This window comes from Carassius carassius, chromosome 22 (assembly GCF_963082965.1).
Source record: "Carassius carassius chromosome 22, fCarCar2.1, whole genome shotgun sequence".
NCBI classification, from domain to species: Eukaryota; Metazoa; Chordata; class Actinopteri; order Cypriniformes; family Cyprinidae; genus Carassius; species Carassius carassius.
Genome location: NC_081776.1, coordinates 14,031,412 through 14,048,368, shown reverse-complemented (window position 1 = coordinate 14,048,368; position 16,957 = coordinate 14,031,412). Strand labels below are relative to the sequence as shown.

General features: G+C 36.4%; 1 protein-coding gene across 2 annotated transcripts in view; it reads right to left on the bottom strand.

Annotated features, from left to right (window-relative positions):
• LOC132099017 (synaptotagmin-1-like) overlaps nucleotides 1-16,957 on the bottom strand; it is a 196,278-nt gene that overhangs the window by 137,144 nt on the left and 42,177 nt on the right. The window lies entirely within an intron of this gene.

Genomic DNA, 16,957 nt, shown 5'->3' with positions numbered 1-16,957 from the left:
TTACTCTGAATATTCAATTAAATGTATTTTGAACAGCTTTAAAGTAGCCTGAAGGCAGAGCTGATGTTCATTAATTAGCACAGCTCTAAATAAAACAAACTGTTCATTGTACAATTGAATTACAATGTCTGAATGTCCACATAAAGACCTGTGATGAGGAAATCACCTTAAATTAAATATGAAGGAGAAGTAGGTTTGAGCTCTGGAGAATTAAAGGCGATTTAATATTCGGTTAATTATAAAGTGCACTGTGTTCTAAAATTGAAATTATTCTAGGGAAAGTAAACAGAAAAGCTTTGTTGAAACGGATTCATTTTAAAATATGCATTATATAATATTTATATTTACAAATGTATACATGTATAAATTGTATATATTTATTATTAAATAAGTATTTTCATTTATTTAGAAATCACTTTTATCCATAAGAATACAAGCATTTCTGTGTTTATATAATTTCTATAATCTGCATGTAGAAAATATTCTGCTTGTTTGTACAGTTTTTATAAAGCACGGATATGCACAAAATTGCTTGATATAAATGCGACATTTATCACATAATAATTGCATAATTGACATGACTGCACACACTCAACATTCATTCTCTCTAGCATTTCCTTTCTCCCTCTTCCTCTAATATGATTACATTTTATTTGTCCCCAGTTGCAGTGGATGCCACTCTTCATTATTTAACCTCGAGAAAGCATTCTGAGACTCAAGTGATAAACACACAGACACTAATTCTAGACAATTTACCCCTATTCAGTATGATTTATTATACACCACTGGCTACCTACTGGAGTATTTAATTAATAAAGCTGAGCTGCATTCTTGTCAAGTCTATCAATGCAGTCTCAAACAGAGAACTTTAACCTCAATATCTCTTGCACAAATTGTTATAAAATACTTTCTATTTGATGGTTAATGCCAAACATTTAATCACAAGAGTGTACAATTCAGCTGCCAGGATATTGGAGAAAACAATTTTCAATTTATAAAAGATAAATGGACAATCACATAACAAAAAATGAATTAAATCACTCTGAATACTCTCACTTGTGTGTCTAACAGTTTATGATATCTCCCCTATATAAGGAAATTTAAGTATGTATTTCACTTCAAAAAAATTGTTAATTGAAGACCATTTAATAGTTATAAACAATGTCTCTAATGTCTATGAATGTCTCTAAAGTACAAATTAAATACATTACCAGAGGCTTATACTGAACTTAATCAAAAAAAAAAAAGTATCTACACTTAGAAATAGGTCTTTTAGGAGAGGAAAATGGGAAAATGCCACTTTTCAGCAAAAAGTCTAAAATGTGTGACTCAGATGTGCAAGAATGATCACAGAAGTGTTTGCATTAAGCATTTGTACTGAAAAAAAAACCAATGGCACGTTTTAATAGCACCTGGATATTGAGTTATTATTTGGGCTGTAGATTTTCTCCTGTAAGAAACAACCTTGTTGTGTTGAAGAGTCTAATTTGCTACAGAGAACGGTGACAATACCACACTTTTTGTGTCAAGGACTTTTTGGGAACCATTCTTTCTTTGACATTTCGTATTCAGCACCCCCTCACTGATACACTGCATGATCCGCTCTCAAGACTCAACATCAATTTTGCCTCAAAAAGGCCAAAAGCCAACACTGTTAAAGCTCATCCTGCATGGTGAAGGCAGCTAGAGTAAGTAAAGGCTAATGACTACACCACACCATTTAGCATTACAGCCCCTGTTGGTTTTTCCCAAAACATAGTGCTTCAATTGAAGAACAAGAAAACCAAATGAAGGCCATATTGTGGAGGCTCAGACTGAAGTCACATATTCCACTTATTGTTGGAGGGAAAGTTTCTCATTTATGGTGGATCACAGCGCCAGGGTGAACTAGTGCTCATTAGAGAGAGTGGATAAAAGCACATTGGACAGATGGGAGACCACCTGTTAAAAAGCAGTTTAAAATGAGCACAATTTTATTCAGGATTACTGTCAGCCCACCACATCGTTTAAATGCATGATACAAGATCACTCTCTAAAAGTTCAGGCTTTTCAAAACGGTGCTTCTGCATAAGAGGCACACTTTTCAATCTAATGACCATTACACAATGAAGCCTCTTTTATCATGGCAGATATATGGCATAGTTTTGGATGCAACAAAAAGTTACATGAGTTGACACTGTGGTTTCATTTAGCGACAGTTATTCATGCGTCTGCCTGCATCCCCGTGTAAGGCATGTAAGACTGCTGTCATTCAAATAATGAAACTTATTGCCATAAACAATGTATTTTGCGGCACCAAGAAATAAACGATAGAGCACAACATGAATCGACAGACTTTTAATTTCGTCCATCTGATTTATATCATCATATCGCCCAGCCCAAACGAGAATATGTTGTTTTAATGAGAAAAAAATGTTGTTTTAATGACATAACATCTCGATATTATGAGAAAATATGTTGTTAAAATTACATAACCTCTTGTTATTATGAGATAATTGAGTGGAACAAAATAATATGTGTGTAGCAGAAATGCATCACTGTGATTTATCAAAATGCTGCAATTTAATTTTTCTATAGCTGAATTAATGAATATGTTTTTTTCTTAAGTAACTGTAATGTTACATGACATATTGTTTAGAAGCTGTTATTTTGACATCTCTCCGTGGTTGAAACACTGATTGAACGATTACATGAGACAGGACAAGGCCGACTCTTCTCCTGAACTGAGGCATTACAAGAATCTGATGCTCCACAATATACAACACCAAAACAGTATTTATTGTTTGAATATTGTAATAAAATTGACACACTTTGAAATCTGAGACTTAGTTTCATAGCAAAAGCAGCAAAGCACAAAGCTTATTGCGATTTATTGAATGGGAGACGTGCTACAATGTTCCATACATTAAATAAAAACTGATAATGTTACATTTAGACATTTAACAGACACTTATCCAAAGCGACTTACAAATGAGGACAATGGAAGCAATCAAAGAGCAATGATATATAAGTGCTATACCAAGACTCAGTTAGCTTAATGCAGTAATATAGCAAAAAATTTTAAATCATATAATAAATAAAAAGAAAACAGATATTGAATACAAAAAGATTAGAGAAGCAAGTCTCTTTTTTTAAAGAAAATAAGCAGGAAATAAATCGAGTGCAAGTCTAAAAGGGGCAAGTTTTTTATTATAAATAATAGAATTAGAATAAATAGTGCTAGAGTTAGAGGGTCAAATAAAGATGGAAGATATTAAAATCAAGAAATCTTTTTTTTTTTTTGGAAACCCATTACTTGGTGCAATTAAAATGGTTTTATGACTGATCAAAGCGCTGCGTAATTATTGCTACTTATTGCTTTTGTCTAAACAGACTAGACTGTGCACCATGCATAATCCATAAACACTCATCTTTGCCTTAAAGCCACATACCCAGCAGCCATGTCTGTTCATAGTTATATGCAGACAAGCTGGTTTGGGACTGGGTGGCTGTTGGAAATTTATGAGAGAATAACGATACACATGAATAATTAGGAGAGTTGTGTATTTTAGATTAGTTTCTTTCCATACGACACTAAAACTATCTTCTTTGATGTATTCTTTCAAAGGCTGGAAGAAAAGTACACAACATTCCCTGAAAGCTCTCTGTGAAATGGACACTGGGCGACCTGATATATATATAGGCCCAAAAGAATTAAAAACTAAAAAGTCACTGAAAGTTTTCTTTAACTGTCAAAAAAATACTAGAAACTTCAGTAAGGTTACATGATATAAAATGACATAAGCGAACTTAAAAGGGCATCATTTTGACTGGTACAAAGGTTGAAGATGAAGGTTAATGCAGTTATTGGATTTGGGATTTCTTTTTCCTATCATGTCTTTTACTTGGTCTTCAGTAAAAGGCCACAGAGCTAATTGCAAGTTTTGATAGGCCATATACCTCTGCTTCCTGCATCACTGACAGCACAGGGCAGCTACCGAGGCCGCGTAATTGGCCCCATCTAAAAAAAATTGAGGAAATATTCTAGTGGGAACATGAAAGGCAGAACAGAAGATATTATGACACACAAAAAAACATCCACACGTAGAAAACTTTAACAATTTTGGCTTTAATTGTGTCAGTTTGTGAAAGTTAACTTTGAATAAGCCCATTAATATACAGTAGCAAGCATGACTTATGCAGCCAAGCAAGAAGGGATATTACATACTATGCAAAACAGCAATAGTTTATAAGCAGCCACACGCAAATTTGAACCTACAATGACAAAATGACAAATACCAAAATTCTCCTTTTGTCAAAAATGCCATTCAAAAGTCTGCCGTTCAAAAGTTTAATACTTTTTTTTTTCAGCAAAGATGCATTAAATTGATAAAAAGTGAAAGGAAAGACTTTTATATTGCTATTTTGCCATCACAGGAAAACATTACATTTAAAAATACATGCAAATATTGTATATGTGTGTTATTTAAATTATATGTTACTGTAAATTATATGTTAAATGGCTTTGGTGAGCATAAGATAACTCTTTAAAAAACATTTATAAATCTTTGTTTCTTTCTAAAAGCAAGAAAGATTCTTGCCTCTTCACCATTTATTGTGTGTCAAAGTTAATAATAACTAATAAATAATAATAACATAATAAAATAATAATAAATAATAACAAAGTTAATAAATAATAATTAACCGAAATCAGGAAAGTAGCAAGCTTCATGGTAATAGTTGGGAGTTTACTAAAATTACTATAAATCTACTATGGTTCAGTAACATTATCCCGGAGGAGCAAAAATAATATAAAAGCAACATGCACTTCTCCAAAATCAAATATTACTCCCGATGCGATGCAAATAATGCAGTTTTGAACATTCAAAGCAAACTGTTCATTAAGAAACAACTCTTCAGGGCACACCGAGCAACTGCACAGCTTTTGCACAAAGCCTAATTGAATTCCCCAAAGTGCTCGGTTATCACGCAAAGAGCTGTGGAGAGAGACACAGAGAGGGAGTGAACACCAGATATAGCAATATAATAGTGCTTCTGCTGGCTGGTACCTCCCAGCTGACTGCCGAGGCCAAAAACTCCAACATAATCTGGGCAGAGGTGTGAGGTACATCACTGTGGCAATGCAGCAGAACCACTGATTGCAATGCCTTCCAAAGCGAGTTAATGTTAAACATGGGTGCAATTGCATCTCGGATAATGCACATGACTCAGAGGAGCAGCGTCGGCTGGAGAGAACTTTCTGGTTCAGTCCAACAGAGAGAGAGGAGAGCCAGACAGACGGCAATTAGAAGAGTCAACATTGCCTAAATGTAACAAGCTGCAATTTCAGCTCACATGGTCACATGTCTCTCTGGAAAATGGCTAAAATGAGTCTGGCTTCAACATGATATTGAAATAAGTATCAGGGGAGCTGGTCGGACGGTTAGATGGGCCAACACAATCAGGTGCTGTCTGTAAGAGTGGTGGATTCACAGGGTTCAGGCTCATTTGAGTCAACAAAACATACTTTATAAAGACAGAGTGTTGTGGGTTATTGCAGTCTCTTGCAGTTAGATTTATTTGAGCTATCTAAAGTACATGATGCTCAAAATGAAGTGCCACCTTTCATGATTCTAATTAAAGGTCACTGAAGAAAGCTCTTTCTAAATGACCATACCTATATGACTACTTTTTTTGACAAGTACTTTTGAGTTTCTGTTAAATAAGGAAGTTAATCCACAAATCTATCTGCGAGGCATTTTTTCATGTTTCATTGGACTGGGGTATCACTGAAGGAGATTATATAATCCAGACAATCAGTAGAATACAGTGGTCTACAGTGGTCTACAATGTCTATTCATGGCTCAGTCCCCAGAGGGTTAACAGTGCTGAAGTCTGTTTAAAGATCGTGGCTGTCTTGAAACCTCTCAAGAAACATTCCTGTAAGAGTGGACAATTACAAATTTAAAAGACAGTCATCAACTGACCCTTCAGAATGACGTAATTTTGGACACTGGCCTGCAGAAATGTCTAGCATTCTAATAGACTATATAACACTGCCAAAAAAGAGTGGAAATGGAAATGTACTGTTATTCTGGCATGTTGCAACCCACCTCTCATAAATCAATCGTACTATGACCTTCATGAATGATTCACTGGCAGTGAACAAAAAAACAAATATAGAGGTGAGTGTTTAGTGCCAAGCAATTTAGATGTCAAGGTATTTTAAGCGATTTCTGCTAGACGTCAACCACATTTCCTCGCCCCTAAACCTACTGTTCAATCATATACATTTTTGATTGGCTAAGACAGTGTAAGCCACACCCCTGACTCTGTAGGCCTACAGTACATGGAGAAAGCTATATGCTAACATTAACAAAATCATCATAATATGCTGATTTGGTGCTTAAGGAACCTTTATTGATTTGATCAGTGTTGAAAACGGTTGAGCTGCCTAATATTTTTGTGAAAATGGTGATACATTTTTTTTCATGATTCTTTGATGAATAGTAGGTGCCAAAGAACATTTTTGCAACATTTTAAATGTCTTTACCGTCAATGTTGATTCATTTAATGAGTAAAAAATAAATGACCCTACACTTTTGAATGGTAGTGTATATAAATGCTGTCAAAGTGAATCCACTGCTGTGGCTTTCTGGTGTCTCTTGGATGCTTTTTTGCAAAAACCCAGGTCATAAGTTTCAATGCATTTGATAACAAATGTGCTGGAACATTTCCTAGATCATTATCAGTGAAAATGGAGTCTGCACATCACGGTTAGTGATGCTACTTCACTGGCAGAGGCTAATTACTCCACACTTCAAAGTGGCACAGGTTGGGAGGAGAAAGAGCCACAGTGGGAGACTTCATTTGGTTAAAGAAATCACACCAAGGGGCCATGCAGTTGAGAGGGAATTGAGATGCTTAAAGCTTTCAGCTTCTTGGACAAAATTGACTATATTAACACAAATTTTACAAAGAAAGCTCTACTCTGTGGAACAGATGACGCCCAATGAATCATCTATTGAAATATATTAGCTGAATGAGTTAATTATGCAGGTACATACAGTATGTGACCCTGGACCACAAAACTAGTCTTAAGTGTCAATTTTACGAAATTGAGATTTATTAAGCTGAATAAAAAAGCTTTCCATTGATTTATTGTTGAATCAATATTTTGCCGAGATACAACTATTTGAAAATCTGTAATCCGAGGGTGCAAACATGTCAAAATACTGAGAAAATCGCATTTGAAGTTGTCCAAATGAATTCTTATCAATGCATATGACTAATCAAAAATTACATTTTGACATATTTAATGTAGGAAATTTACAAAATATATTCATGGAACATTTACTTTACTTAATATCCTAATGATTTTTGGCTTAAAAGAAAAATCTATAATTTTGACCCATACAATGTTTTTTTTTTGGCTATTGCTACAAAATACCCCAGCGACTTAAGACTGGTATCGTGGTCCAGGGTCACATATTGCCCCCATCTTGCTGAGGAAAGATTACCTAAAAACAAAATGAAGGCCAACATAATCTTATTCTCTAGCCAGCCCCAATTCCATTAAAAGCTACTTCGCTGTGCATGTTATGCAACACAAACAGGAGGTAAATGAACAAACTGTAAATGCATTTCTGAATAAGATGTGATCACAATCTTTTCAATAAAAGTGGTAAATAGATGTAATGGTCTGGACAATGGATTGCTGGAGCAGTTGGAACAAGAAACACTGACATAATATCCGGCGCTCAGATGATAACCTTGAAAACAGCCTGTGTGACTTTTAATATGAAAATCTCAGGTGTCATCTTTTGAATTTCATCTCATGAATGCAGTTTGTTCATAGCACCATCCTGAAACTTAACATCCAATTATGATTACTTGAGCTTGGGACTATTTAAACTCTGAGTTTATAAGTAAAAACGGATACTGGTGTATCTGACGAAGCCAAGTTTGATTAGATTAAAACATCGAACACCAAAAATGTTTTATATGGTACAATTGCAAACAAAACCATTGCCAAGAACTTAAATTCTCTGCAAATGGAAATTTGTGTTGATCGACTGAACAAAATGAACAACAGGAAAAATCTGCCAGTATGAATCAAGTGAGAGAGATTTCACATTGAAAGACGTGTGAGCTGCGAGGTAACAAATTGTACTATGAGTCTGAGGAACATGTAAGACAGCCTCTGAATAAACATGCAAATGTACCGCTTGAAAAAAAGTGCTCATATAATTTTTCTTCTTTTTACTTGAACATGACACTTGTGTTTTTTTCTTCTTCTGAGATTACTGGTCATAAACACCACAGTTAATGTAATTTTGTTTGCCAGGCAGGAAAAAATCTGAAATGCACTAACATGAAAAGTCATGTTTTTTAAACAACACAGTGAACGCCAAGATTAAATCCAACACATCAATTCCAGTTTACAGTCTACTGAACCCAGTGGCATAATTAAATGCAGCGTTACCCATCCTTCATTTTTCCCAGGCTGTGTCCTCATATACATGAAGGAGGAAGGGACTGTCCCACAGAAGCTAGCTGTCAGTTTTGATCTGGTTGTGGATGAAGAGCCAGAGCTGTCACTCAGTATCACACTTGCACGTTATCAAAATGCAGTGATAATCACGCAGCTACAGATGAAGGAGAAAAAAACAAGCCAGCGGTCTGCATGGATGGCAAGGCACACCGTCTGGAACGCTTGCTTTGTCATACATATCAATTGAGTGACATTTTACAGCAAAAGCTGCCTGGCTCAGATGCCTACCTGCAGATTCCAGCATCAGTGAAAACATACAAATCACACTAGGCTGTTTTAAAGCAACTTTAAAGCATTTTTGGTAGATCAACACACTACCGTGTTTCTGATCTAAAATCTCTATCTTGTTTTTAAACTAGACTAGCTAAAGATAGTTCACCAAGAAATTATATTTCTGCCACCATTTATCACTCAGCCTCATGCTATTACAAACATGTATGGTTGTCTTTCTTCTGCGGAACACAACAGGAGATAATTAGAGAAATGTCTGGACATACTATACAAAATGGAATGGACCACACATTTAACTTCTCTAATGTTGTAACGTGAAAGCTTCAAATGAAAAAGAATATTCAGATTGAAATAATGCAGGATACTTTTATCCATTGGGATTTGATTTGACTTGATCAGAAGGTGGTGAACATGTTAGGCCATGAAATAATGGTTATTATTTGTACAACCAATACAGCAGGGTTATTCAAATCTTGCCCTGGAAGACCAATGCGGTACAGAGTTTAGCTCCAACCCTGATCAAAGTCACCTGCCTGTGATTATCTTATGATCCCAAAAACATTGACTAGCATGCTCAGATGTGTTTGACTAGGGTTAGAGCTAAACTTTTTTAATAACCCTGCAATACAGTGTTGTTTTTGTCAGCAGAAAAAAAAAAAGAAAAACTTTGAGAGGTGGAAAAAATTATTAAAAGACTAAAAGATAACAAAAGCTTTATTTTATTTAGAATAATGGGAGAATGCTGGGGAACTGTCCTGAGAAAGACTACCAACATTAATTAAAGGTGAATGTGTGATTTCTGTACCACACAGAATCACAAAAATAATGACAGGAATTATACACTTAATAAAAAAAACATTAGGTATATGTCCCATAACCAAGAAGAAATATATTAAGGAAAGAATAACTTTTGGCCCCCAGTCCTAATAAAACTAGGTGAATGTGATTTCACCAAGTACAACATGTTCCTGGATCACCATCTTTGTTGATCCTGGAAAAGCATACCAATCAACCAATCAGAATTGTGTGATAAGTTTTCAAGAAATGTCAGTTTTAAGCTTACAATCAAGGTTAGATGCTTCTACACCATTTGCCTCTGACTTTAGGAATAAATTAAGGTTAGGGTTAGGTTTAGGGGTACTGTAGGTATTGGTTTAGGTCTATATTTTGGGGCAGCAACGTTAATCCCGGAACATGTCTTACTTGGCAAAATCATAGAAATAGGGCATATGGGGTTTGGTCTGATTGATCAGCTCATCCTAAGCCTGGGTGACAAACTAGCAGTGAAGCAGCAGAAGCACAGCTGTTCTTCCTGCAGGTAGAAATCATAGAAGATAACACACAGTCCACGGCACAGAAAAATCACTGTGTCCACCTGCAATTACAAACCATGCATTACTTTATAGCCTAGACTGCTGTCACCCAATGTCTGAAAATTAATATAGATCATTATAATAAAAGGAGGGAAAAAATCTGTGTGGAAATATGTTAGCTACCTGGCTAGGGTAGATCGTATTGTAAAAGCCTTGAGGAGTAACTCACTAAAACTGGTGAATGTTCAAGGATGTGGTTTTACAGTGACTGGAAAAGCCCACACACTACTGATCCTTTGATAAAATGTGCAGTGCGTAATACAGTTTTTCCTTTCAATGCCCCGGTTTACTAAGCAAACTAATTTGCATTTGCACATTATTACCTCATAACCTACTTTCACCTGCTTTCTGAAATGCACCACATTGGCTATTGTATAACTCTTCGACATCCATCCATAATTCTCCTAATCTGGTTAAACCAGCACTCCTAATCCAAAACTAGTGATGCTCGCTAATCTATGTTGCGTAATCTGCTTTCAAACTCTTGTAAGATCTTTGCTTGAGCCACATCAACAAAGTGGTTGCCACTTCTGCTGTTCTTCAGTGGGTCCCAGATATCTACATCACAGCCTCTCTTTCTCCTGGAGTACCATTAAAAACAGCTGCTGTCCCCCTGATGAGCTCTATGCCCTTTATAAATATGAATCTGAGCGTAGTCCTCTCGGCGAGCCCATTTAGACAGAATGACAGCACTCAGAATCAGTCGCAGCTATAATCACACAATCAAAATGCATTATTTGGCTTCTTCAGGTGCACGGCAATGATTACGCTCCCTCTCGCACTGTACTCAATTGAGACCAATTGAGCTCATTCTGTCCTTGTGTGTCTCTGTGGAAATCATCATTTAGATGGACATTATTATAAGGGAAGAAGAATGAAGGGATAAAGCAGGAATGTGTATAATTATACCCATGAAAAACCACTAAACCTCAGGTACTAAATGTTAGGTTGCTCATTCTAACTTGTATAATTCATTTATTCTGGGTGTAACTGTGATGAATAGGTTAAAACTGAATATGTTTTTATTCTGTTCTGAATTTGAGTGATCCCAATGAACTTTTAATAGCTAAACACGTGTTTATATTGAAGTATCAAGTAGTTTTATGATGTTTCCTAAAGACGTGAGGGCTGATTATGAACTAAATTTTAAGTTTTTCAAATGTTATTCATTAAAGATGTGATGTGAAGAGGTCTCAGCAGGGTTATTACAGTTAACTAAAAATAAAATTGAAAGCATAAAAAAGAAAAATATTATATAATACTATCTCGATACTAAAATAACACAAAAAATGCAGTTTTCAAATTATTTTCTAATTATGTGCACAAACTGTAAGTTTTTATGGACCGGAAACAGACATGTCATTGCTATAATGGAAAGCAAACACTTTTCTGAAAAAGCAAGTGTACTTTGTAAATTGTCTACATCTATGCATGTAGTTAAATTTGAATGTAGTTTAATAGATTAATTGCTAAATTGTCATTACTTTATGTATAGAGGATTACAGCATATATTTTTTTGTATACAAAATCAACAAATTCATTTTATTTAAAGAGTAACTAAACCCTAAACCAACTTTTTTTAGTTAATGATCTATAAGAATGGGGCTTTATTAGTGCTGTTCATTGTTTCAGGTAACTTTTTTGACATTTGAGTATAAAGTGTTTTAATTCTATAATATATGGTGTAAAAACGTCTGAGTGCTGCCCTCTTCAGGTTGAACGGTGGCTACTGCAGTTGATTTTTCCTATTGGATGTTGCGGTGGCAAGTGACGTAAGCGGTGGCAGGTGACGTAAGCAGTTTCCAGCTTACCACGCCCCCTGGTACGAGCTACCACGCCCTTGGCAGTATAAAACCATCTTGTTCCGTCAAAATCACTGTAGGAAATAATGATCAAGGACGGAGATATTTGTTTAATTTTCTAAGGAGAACTGGACTGGAAAGACGAGTTTAAATAAAATTGAGTAAGCTAGAGTGAGACAACAGATGGCAGTAATGCAACGCTTTGGATGCCAACTGCCATAAAAATCCAATGAAGAAGAAGAAGAAAATCACTGTAGTGAGTCAGGAGTTGGAATTGCGAGTATTGAAACGATCAGGATAGACTATTATAGCATCTATTTAGCATAGCAATTATATAGTTATTTAGATCTTCAAGTTAGCGTAGATTTATCTGTATTTAGTACAGTGGTTAGGATGGTACGTAGGTGTGTTGCTGGTTGTGACAGCACTGCTGGACTGCATAGTTTTCCAGCAGACTTTAAAATTAGGCGCCAGTGGTTGCATGCACTTGGCCTAGAAGACTGTGAGTTCCCGGCTAGAGCTGGATTGTGCAAACTGCATTTTACACGGGGTTGCTTCTCCAACGCAATGGAGGTGGAGATGGGCTTCTCCACACAGCTCGCGCTGAAAAGCGACGTGATGCGGGAGTTAAGACCGCAGTTTGAGCCAGTTGCTCGAATTGATATGAACAGACACCTCGACATCCTCCACTTCAGGTGAAGGTAGGTGAGAAAAGTCCTCTACTTCAAATGATCGCTCTGTTGCAAAGCTACTTGCGTCATTACGGTCACTCCATTTTAGCGTCTCTGACAGCAGCTGTCAATCAATCCGTCACTGCGGGTCTCATGTTCACTCCGCTCTCGCTCAGCCCCGCCCTCGGTTCGTCCCCTCTATCTCCGCTGTGATCTGCCCACTTTTCAGCATTTTTCAAATATTGTCCAGGGGTTTAGTTACACTTTAAATGTATTAGGTAGTTTAAAAAAAGTTTTTTAAAAAGTATGCTTTAGCGATTGCTAGGCAACCCTCATTAAAGCCAGTGTCTAACTCGGTGTGGTATGTGTGGAATAGTATGCAGTTTAAATTTTTGGCATCATCATTTCAACTGAACATATCTGAGCTATTCCACGAGCAATTTATCTGAATATATCTTCCTAAATGCATCTAATGCCATATCTACACATAATTTAATGTGGCTTTTGTTGGTTTTATCATACTGTTTGTCTCATCCGTTGTTGCTATGCATTATCCAGACTGTTATTGTTTACAGCTCCTCAACAGAAATTGGAATGGATAAGAGAGGATAAGCATATTCATACTCTCATCTCATGAGTTGTGTGTGGCTGTCTTGGTTCAAGTGCCCAGCTGAACAGCACAAGGAATCTCATGATAAACAAACAAACAATAAAACATTACACAAAAAATCAACTAGGAGTGATTGCTAGATTTTTCATTGCAATAAATGAAGCACTTCTGCTACTGTTTGTTAGTCTGCATAGTTCCTGCCATTTCAGCATGGAAAGAAATGCATTTTTACAGTTGATCTAGCCCAGATTGACTCTCTCTAAAGCAAGAGGGTGAGACATATTAGAGATGACCCGACAGACACAAAGGGGATGAGACATACGCCTAGCAGAAGCCATTGTGAAAGAGCTACAATGCGCTTGAAATGGAGAAGCAATGCAAAGTCTGTCCCCCGCTGAAGCGCATGAAATTTCTGTAATACGCACCCAACCCTGCTATTAGCATGTGGTTTACCCTGGGCGCTCATGAATACAGAGAGATATCAGAGGAGAGATGAAAAACAAGTAATCTAGAGGAATGAAATAAGCTTTGTAGTCCTACTTTACCAAAATTAAACTTTGAGAATGTTGTGAATAAGCATAAAGTATTCAAAACGGACCTGATCTTCAACATAGGTGTGAAATTATCTGCAGGTGGTGTGTGGAGGTGCAGAAAACAAGTCTGAAACACACACGAGGTTGGTAGGTTTAGAGGACAATTCACTCAAAAATGAAATTGCTACAATTGTTAACACCAGTCACACTCACCCTGTTGTTCCAAACCCATATAAATGTCACATTAGCAAAACTCTGCCACAATTTCCCAGGCGAAAAAGGTCCAAAAGTGAAGCAATGTATCTTTCAAAACAAGCAGGTTTATGTTGCTGTTCAATTATGTTATGATCGTGTGGATTCCTACTGAACTATGACCTGATCTTAAAGGGTTACTCCACCCAAAAATGAAAATTTTGTCATTAATCACTTACCCCCCCCATGTCGTTCCAAACCTATAAAATCTTCGTTCATCTTTAGAAAACACATTAAGATATTTTGGATGAAAACAGGGAGGCTTGAGACTGTCCTATAGACTGCCAAATAGGGGTGTCGCGATTGATGATAACCGTGATATTCAAAGAAACAATTATCGATAACGTGTTAATTTAGTATGTGACATATACTGCGATAACCGCAATATTAAAGATGAACAGTTCTCTTATGATAACACCACATGTAAATTCTCCATGGTCAGTACCTGGTTGAGCTCCCAGGTGGCACCATTGTGCCCTAACGCTAACACCTGTCACACAAGAAGACAACGTATCGCTCACAGCTACTCCAAGGAGAGCCGTGTTCATCAGAGTAAGCTGCCATTATTTTACTAGTCATAGAATGGGAAACGTTATATTAACAAGGATGTGCTGTTTCTACGTGTATTTAGCTTTGATTTCAAATAAAACAGTGCATCCTTGTGGTGCGGAGGACACAAAAGAGCAGCACGGTGATATGGAGTGACACAGAGGAGACCGTTAACAAAGGAATTATTGAATAAAGACGTTATTTTTGTTTTCTTCGCTTACACAAAGTGTTCCCATCGCTTCATATACCGTATTTTTCGGACTATAAATCGCACCTTAGTATAAGTCACATCAGTCCAAAAATACAACATGACGAGGAAAAAAAACATATATAAGTCGCACTGGACTATAAGTTGCATTTATTTAGAACCAAGAGAAAACATTACCGTCTACAGCCGCGAGAGGGCGCTCTATGTTTTCAGTGTAGGCTACAGGAGCACTGAGCAGCATAGAGCGCCCTCTCGCGGCTGTAGCTTCTACAGATTTAGAACGACATGGGGGTAAGTGATTAATGATGAAATTTTCATCTTAGGGTGGAGTATCCCTTTAACACAAAAGTAGAACATTTGAATAATTTGATCATGGCATAAACAATATGCTGTGAATCGTTATGACCTGGTCTTTGAGTTGAACCGCAGAACTGTATCAGTCCAAATTGTGAATCATTGACTAATTAAACTGGTTTGGTGAACTGTTCAACCAAACTGAAGATCTGACTTGAGAATGTATAAGATTTAATTGATCAAAAACTTACTTCTAGATTAACTATCCCTTTAATAAGATCCCCTGAAAATTCATTCTTGCACCATTTGAGATAACTTGTCGAATTCCTTATTTATGCTCTTCAAAATGTTTGTCCATCTGTTTCACTGACTCGTTTTGTGTGTATATGTCTCCTGCTGACTTAAACCCAGTCACACACACCATCTCTCTTTGCAATACGAGTCCAACAACAGGCCAAAAGAAAGCTCTCTGATCGTCACAGATTGAACCACATGAAACTGCAATCCATTTTATGTCCACAATTTCACATATTTCCAAAACAAGACATTCAACAGCTAAAGAATAGAGCGTGGGACCTGATTTTGATTGGATTTGGACAAGTTTGGATGGGATTTCAGAGGGCTTTTTGATTTCCTAATTATTTAGATGACTGTTTTTTGCACATTGTATCCAGTTGATGTAAAAGTTGTTTCACGGACAAAGCAAGTTAGAGCATTTTAATAACATGTATGATGAATCAGTCATATTCGTTTCAAGAATTACCTGTTGAGACATAAATTGTAAGCCCCCAACTAGCTCCAGAATCCAAAATACTTTCCTGCTCCATGCACTTGCCCAATATTTCCCATCAAATGTGATTTGATTTACACCAGCCAGATCTAAACATCCATCACTGGATTAGGCACTTAATCTTATTCATTTATAAGTCTATCTTTGGCCTGGGCTGAATGATTAGCTGGATTTTTAATGCATACGTGGGTTTAGTGAGGAGGATGGCGACAGCAGCATCTGAAAGCCCTGTAGATTAGAGCCGTTAATCTGGTTTGGGTGACAGTGGTCTGGCTAGACTCAGGACTGCAGCTGGCACCAGAGGTCTGGGAGATTAAATTAGAGTCAGCAGGCAGCAGGAGGGACTGGATGAACATGTGTTTATCGGTGATCTTTTTTCCATCTGGACTTCCTTATTTATTGCTTACTTCTTTATCCTCTAACAAAACTATGAAATGGTATAAATGGAAGTATGGGGATTAAGGAGTGATCAAAAATGTTAAACAAATCAAAACGTTTTATATTCAATCTTTTTTCCAAGGAAAGACACTATGCACACTCTCTCGATATCCTGAAGTGCATACTTGGGATGCTTTTTAAACAGTATTAAAGGAGTTCACATGTATGCTGGTCACATGTTGGCTGCTTTTCCTTCATCTTGGCAATCTAGACTAGATTTTCTATTCTTCTTGAACATTTTTCATTGGCATGCATTTTTTTATTTTGTATTTTGATTATTTGTTTGTTTTATTATGAATTATTTCATTACAAGCCCTCTTATCCTTAGGTTTAATAAGATAATGAGAAACAAATTCAATCGTGTCCAAACTCTTGGCTGTGTTATTTTTTGCTGGGTCATTTGTTCAGCAAAATAATTTTATTAAATAATTTTTGCATATCTCAAGTGTTCATGCGGAAGTGTTAGCCTATAGATTTGGCAGCCAAAGTACATCATTAGCTAAATTTTTACAAAACTATGTAAAATAAAGAATTTCACTAAAACTGAAAAGTCAGTTTTAACTAAACCATTAAACTGTTATGTACTGCATAATAATGACATTCTGTATCACGGCCATTATTGGTGCAAGTATAAAAACACCTCTGCTGACAATGAAATAGTTTGAAGGACAAA